The sequence below is a fragment of the Protopterus annectens genome, chromosome 4.part1, assembly GCF_019279795.1.
Source record: "Protopterus annectens isolate FY-2018-M chromosome 4.part1, PAN1.0, whole genome shotgun sequence".
Lineage (NCBI taxonomy): Eukaryota > Metazoa > Chordata > Ceratodontiformes > Protopteridae > Protopterus > Protopterus annectens.
This window is the reverse complement of record NC_056734.1, coordinates 468153080-468160231: the sequence shown is the minus strand read 5'-3', so window position 1 is coordinate 468160231 and position 7152 is coordinate 468153080.

Below are 7152 nucleotides of genomic sequence, written 5' to 3'. Positions count from 1 at the left end.
CTGGGGGACACTATTTTTATTTACATTTCTACAGGCCCTGTCCAGAGCTCGGGGCTTAAGCAGCCATCTTGGATTGGCTCTCTAATGGCCTCTTGTATCCAAAGCACTTTTACCTTCAACTATATGAAGATCTGAAAAAAAAAACATAAAAACAGAAGGAAACCTTTGCCAGATTCTTAGCTAGCAACTCCTTCCCATAAAGTTAATGCATGCAGCTTTGTGAGGCTGTGTGTGGATAAGATCATACACGATAGCTGCTGTCACACGTTCTGTCACTCCATCACCAGTCCTTAGCATTGTGTGTGTAATGTGCTTTGAAATTAAGAAATTGTATATCGCAGATTGTATGTTTTTTTCATATGAAATGCTACCGGCCATGATTCCTGTAATGTACAACCATTACAAGATTAGACAAACAGCTGCTCCCTTTATATAAAACATTACTGCTGAGGGATTAATGCTGTTGTGATAGATGGCAAAGGATGAGGAAAGCAGAGGTATACTTGCATAAGGACTAAAACAGTGAAACGGTACTGAATGATTTTTTCTGTTCTTTTTATTCTTTGACATATGTACATCACTGGTGGAGCTGGTTGAAAAATGATTCTGATAAGTATGAAGTCTTTATGCAGAAATCAGTGCTCTGTGTTTTGTAGGTTACCATGCAGATGGTCAATGGATTATTTCATTGGCTGTGTTTTGCTCTGCCCATTTCATCAAGTGCTGATGTAGTCAGATTACTATAGCCAGCTTTTATTTACTGGGCTATAGTATGAGATAGCGGGATTGCATGTGATACATATGGAATGTTGCAGAGATGTCAGATTTCAGTGCAAAAATGTGCTGTGATTTTAAATATATAGACAAGCAGTATATGATTCCTGATGAATATAATGTTTGCAAGACAAAGTAACTTCATCTTGAGATAACCTTTGATGTACATTTTGAGGCAGAAACTGATTTGAATAAAGTGATGCATTTTTAATTACCAAGAGCCAGTGATGTGCACACCTTATGAGAATAACATTTAGACTCCTTCCTTGGGAGGTGTTGTACCAGGCCAGGCCCTGATACAGACCCAGGATATTTTGGAGGGATTATAGCTCTAACTTGTCTGGCACCATCTGAAGATCCCACAAGATGATCAGGAGACTCTGCTGGGGATACGGATGTTTAGTCTACCCTGCACAGCTGTTTCCACCATGACTCTAACCAGCACAAGGGATTTAGAAAATGATGATGACTCATGTACTGATGAGCTGGCTCCCCTAAATGGTCTTGAAGTGAAACTGCTCGAGTGTCAGCGGCATGCAGAAAATAAAGCCGAACAGCAACACACCGAATGAGTCACGTTTGGGGAGATTTTCTTCTTTCTTTGAGTTGCTATAACTATGGAGTTGGTATATAAAAGTCTGGGGTGTGAGGAGGGCTTGGCACATGTAGCTGACTTACTCCCCCCCCCCCACAAAAGATTATTAAAATTGATTTTCTTTATCCCTTTACAGTTTGGGGCATTTTTTCATCCTTTCATCCCATCAGTTTTCATGAAGTATGTGTTTCATAGTACAACCTGTTGAGCTTGTTTATAAAAAACAGATATACAAAAATCCTCTTTGTAGTCACATATTCACTATATATGTTTTCCCTGTTCATTTCTTTGAAACTGAAACCAATTTATAATCAGTATCAAACTGGTTATAAATAAACTTTTAAAATTTTTAGCAAGATGTTAAAAGTACTACTGTCCAGTTCTGGAACAAAGGTCCAGTGCAGGTAAACAATCCACATCAGTTAGTATTAATTGTACCGAGTTACTGATTATAAAGGCAACTGCAGTACATTAGCCTTAGAATATGCCTATGGTTAACAGCAGTGCTGAAGCCAACTCTGTGTTGCAACTATTTATTGTGAAATAGAGCTTCTAACCCATATATATTTATTTATTTATTTATTTATTCATTCATCCTTTGTTGATGAGGTTAGTTCCCCTAAGCTCGTAGCCTTTTATCAGGGGAAATATGAGGTGGTATTTACATTACTAGAGAAATATGGTCAGGTCATCAAGGAACTTCCCTTAGTCTTTTCCTGTTGGCGGGGCTAAAGGGCTGCTGCAGAAAGAGAGGGAAGATGGAGGAGAAGAGAGAACTGCTGGGGGAAATGCAGAGTAAGAAAAAGGAAATATCTGAAAATGGAGGTTCTGCAAATATTATTTCTCTTGAGGATGTTACAATTACAATGGAGATGGATTTTCCACAGTCTAAAATTATTTTTCCTTACAAAGGCTGTCTAAAACATGTTGTTTTACAGAAAATGCTGCATGAACAAGAGCCAAGTGATGAACTGGTTGTATCTTGGTCAGAGGCAGTGGAGAAATGCTTTCCTGTTGGAATAACTAATGCTAGAATGGAATGAGATGCAACAAGTTATGATGGAGAGTTTGAGATATTTTTAAATAAACAAGGAGAAGACAGAATCCAGGAAGTCACTACAGACAGCAGTGAAGGATGCATGGGCACAGGAAGAAAAACAAAAATTCTGGAGAAACTGGAAAATAAAAGAACATATGCAGATACTTTAGCTGTTGACAGAATTGATAATATAATGCAGCAGAATGTAAACTGAGAAAGGAGAAGACCTGTAGTGAGGATTCAAACCAGATATGGTGATTCTACCAACAGTCATATTGACTCAGATTCTTTAGTGGTTCCAATTGGCTTTTCTGTCACAGATGATTCATAATCTGATTCATAAAGGTTCAAAGCCCCTCTTTGAAATAACATTTCGTCTTTTTGCCTGGCAGAAATATTTTGACTTGTTTTGGAAAAAAATCATTCTGTGAGTCAAAGTAGAGTTACATACCCACCATATCTCTCAAGTGTACGTCGTTATAAGGAATATTCCACATTCTGAGTCTTAAAATGTCCATGTTCCTCCTTGTTCCACATTGAAAGAGTCTTTCACAGATTCATTGTTCAGAATGTTCTAACCAATATCAATGGTAAATAATACTGAATTGTATCAATTCAGCAAAATAACTTTTTGTGAGTATAAAAGAACACAATTTGACCATGCTGAAAGCTTCCTAGTTGAAGGTGGTAGTAAGCTGTCAGTAGGTGTTCCACATTTTGTTCATTCGTTTCACATTACAAAAGATAGTGCTCCACATTTTTGGAGATGAAAGGTATTATATAGGTATAATAACCACTAGAAATACTGTTTCGTTTCATAGGTTCTTAGGTTCATAGGTGTTTATTAGGCTAACAACCACAAGGGTCTTTTCAAGCCTAACCATGCATCCCAAATCTTTGACAAGTTCTGATGCCCTTGATAAGTGTAAGCAGGAGCTTGGGAGATGAAACATTTATAAACAGGTGCTTGGGAGATGAACCATTTACAGATTGCCTGTGTCCATTTAAGACATAGGTGCCAAACCAGGGATGAATTTCCCTGCATAAATTGTGATGCAGTTCAACACTACAAATGTGACTGAAAGATAAGGGAGCATTTTGAACTAACTGGAATGTTGAAGTGTTTTTGAAATGAAAAAAAAATGACAGATGAAAGACATTTATGGAATGGAGCATGGGAGGTTTGGGTTAATTGGGATGTACCTGATGGCAAAATGCATTTGTCCAGTGGTATTTTGTCAAATGGAAAGAATGGGGTGGTAAGATTCTGAGGGCAACCAAAAACATGTTGTTCTTTTTTCAGTGCTGTGATCATTTGATAGAACCTCGCCCTAAAATCTATGCAACAAAAAAAAAAAATGTAACAGCACTGGGACAGGGGGAAGTTTTGTACAAGATAATGTGTATTTGAAAAAAAGTTACACTTAATCTGCATGAGGAAGAATGAAATTAAATTTAGAAGGAAAATGAAACTATGTTAGTTATTGAGGAAAGTATAGACAATATGTAGGTATACAATTTTAAGCCAAGATGAAAGTGAAGAGAAACAGGAGGAGGAGGAGATAGAATTGAGTAATACTATTGGAACGGGTAGGGATAAAAATGTTTGTGTTACAGCAAAGAAAGTTGTGAAGAAGGGGAAGGGGTAACTCCGAAGTTATTGCAATAAATCTTAACAGCATAAGGAGTAAAGGAAGACGTGTAATGGAAACTGTGTCAACAGCAAAACGCTTTAGAAGATACTCTACAAAAAAGACCACATGGAAAATTTGTGGGGAAGTAAAGTTCCATGGTGTGTTTTTGTTCACGCTTGATAATATTGTTTAAGAAACAGCAGCTGAAGCTGTTACTTGTTGCAGTAATTGTCCCTGGGAGATGTGCCCTTTGTGACTTGATATATGGAGAGAAGATGTACAACATACCTCTCAATCTCTTATTAGCATAAGAAATCTGCACAAAGGCAAAATAAGGGGGGGCAAAGGCCCTAAAATATGGACGCATTTTAAATATTGCTCTTGTAAACTTAGACAACTGCTAGAATAATAGGCTTTGCATCAGCATGCATTTTCTTTAGGATATAAAGTTTGAAACTCAAATGTCTGTCATTATTTAGTGACTTCAGAAATAAAGATTTTCCAGAAAACTGCACATTTTATGAGAAACAGACCAAAAATATGAGGAAAAAATCTGGACATGCTGTGAAAATTCAGACAGTTGAGAGAGGTACAGAATGACTGTGGTATATACATACACTAACATTAGAGAAATGAAGGGTATATCTGAGGAAATAAAGCAAATGCATTAGTTAAAAGGATATAATGTTTAGGACCTTTTACTGTAATCTGAGAAAATGTGCAGGGAAGATAAATCAGGATGTGTGATGTTTAAGGAAATGAAAAAAAATGGAAAATTTCTGTTGGGTAGGAAAGAGTGTATACCTATAGCAGAGAACTTCTGAAGACAGAAATACATTGTTATTTTGCCACAGGATTTAAAAGAGGTATGGGGAGAAAGACAGAGGTTTAGTTTTCTGATGATAAGGCTGTGTAGGCTGAGGTAGGAGATGATGAACAGCAGATTAGAGAATGCAAGGGTATAAAGAGATTTGTTGGGGGAATTCGGAAGACAGGAGAGTTTAAGAAGAAAATGAAAGTCTAGTCTATTAGGCCTTTTTTATAAAATTCAGTCATTCTGGTAGATAGTACAAAAGGAGAAGTATAAAAGACATATATAAAGATGGAAACAACTTTTTTGAGAAAGAAAAATAGCAGCATTTAAGTAGCATGCAGGATTATTAAAAAAAGGCTTTGCATACACAGGAAAATGTGCCTGGACAACAAAAACTGTAAAAAATAAAAGTATGATAAAGAGGCAGGAATGTTACTTGCAATGAAAAAGGGAGGAAATAGCACCATTTTTTTAAGAAAATCAAGTCTGAGGAAGGAAAATGGCACATATGCTGGATAGGTGTAGGTAAAAGACAGTATGAGCAAGAGGTAATTATGAGATCTGTATATGAAGATGTGAGGGGAATATGTCATACAAAAGGAAAATGAAATGGCAGACCAGGAAGTTTAGTAAGGTGTCTATAAGTAAGTTAGTGAAAGATGACTAAAGATGAGTTAAAGTGTTAAAAGAAGTAAATATGGACAGTGTACCAGATGAACTAGGCAATAGATTATATGGAAACAGGTGGATGAGCAAAAGTATGCAAATGAATGAATGGTTTAAGTAGGGCATAAGAGACATGAGTTGCGAGAAGGGGTAAGGACTGTTTTTTAATGGGAAAAGAAATTGTAAGCAAGTGGAGGTTGCTGACATTAAGTACTGTAGATTAAAAGTTTTAATTTAAGAGTTTTGGAAGGTAATACTGGGGTGCTGTATAAAAGAATTTATGGAACGGATGGAGTACAGGTAAGAGATATGTTGATTACTGTCAAAGAGGTGTTTGTATTTTGAAAGAAGAAAATGAATGTAAGGTAGTTGGCCATGATATGAAAAAAGCATTCAGTATTATAGAACATGGTAATATGTTGAAAATTATTTGAGAGTATGGCTTGGGATACGTGGAATACTTGTTGCATTCACTGTATAATAATAAGCAGAATAAAGAAATGAGGTTTGGTAACAAAGCAATTTGTCCAGGGACATCTTCAAAGGGCGGAGGGTCAGATAAATATAGTAGCGGCTATTAAGAGGGTGGGTGGGATGAAAGGGTGAAATGGGAAGGAGGGATGACTGAGAGGAAATGAGGTAAGGATAGGGAGGGGCTTAAGGAGTTTAGGCAAATGTAACTGGGGAAGGAATCACATTTTGGCATGAACTTGCTATCTGCCCTCCCTTCCCCTATTTTGTGGTGGAATAGTGTGGATTATGGCTATTTTATTAGTCTGGGTAGGCGGAGAAGAGGGGCAGGCTTGCCCTCTTCTGTTCCCTCTGTGGTGTTGGATATTCAGTTTAATGAGTTGGGAAGGAAAGTGAGCGGCTGGAAGCTGCGTGATAAGTAAAATAAGTGAGTGGAGATAAGATAATGATTTGGTTGGATGTGCAATTCCATATATGGTAAATGAAGTGAGTAGTGGTATACTGCTTCATAAGTAAGGGAGTGGCGTTATGGACACTGCTTACTGGGTCAGGATGAGCATGGTCATGCTGTCCTACTTATTGTTACATGGATGTTATGCTCAACTGTACTATGTCTGGGTTGTAATTAATAAATATTGGTAAACAAATTATGGCTTATGGAAATTTAATAAAGGTCATCAAACGTCATTTGGTGTGATGTGTTTATTGAAGTGGACTGGGACAAATGGTTAGTGGATAGATTGATGAGAAGAGGGCAACATATCAAAAGGAAGTTAAGCAAAGGTTCCCCGTGAGTGGAGTTTTATTTGCATTCAGTATGAATGCATTCATATTAAGATGCAGAAACAAAGTCAAAATGGTGGAATGGAAAATGAGACACAGGGTGAGAATTCCAGTATTTATAGCATATGCTCAGGATTTAGTTATAATTGCTAAGAATAAATTGTGGGTTAAGGTAATGATTACTATAATCAGGAAAGAATTAAGTAAAGTAAGATTAATGTTGGACAAGGATAAATGTAAAGAATTTGGGGATGTTGTACAAACTGGAGGGATGACATGATACTCAGATTAGTCTAGGAGGAGTCAAGTTTGGACAGAGGTAGTAGAAGGAAAGCAAAAAGAAGCAGAAGCATAGCTAGGTTGGGGAGAAGTGAGC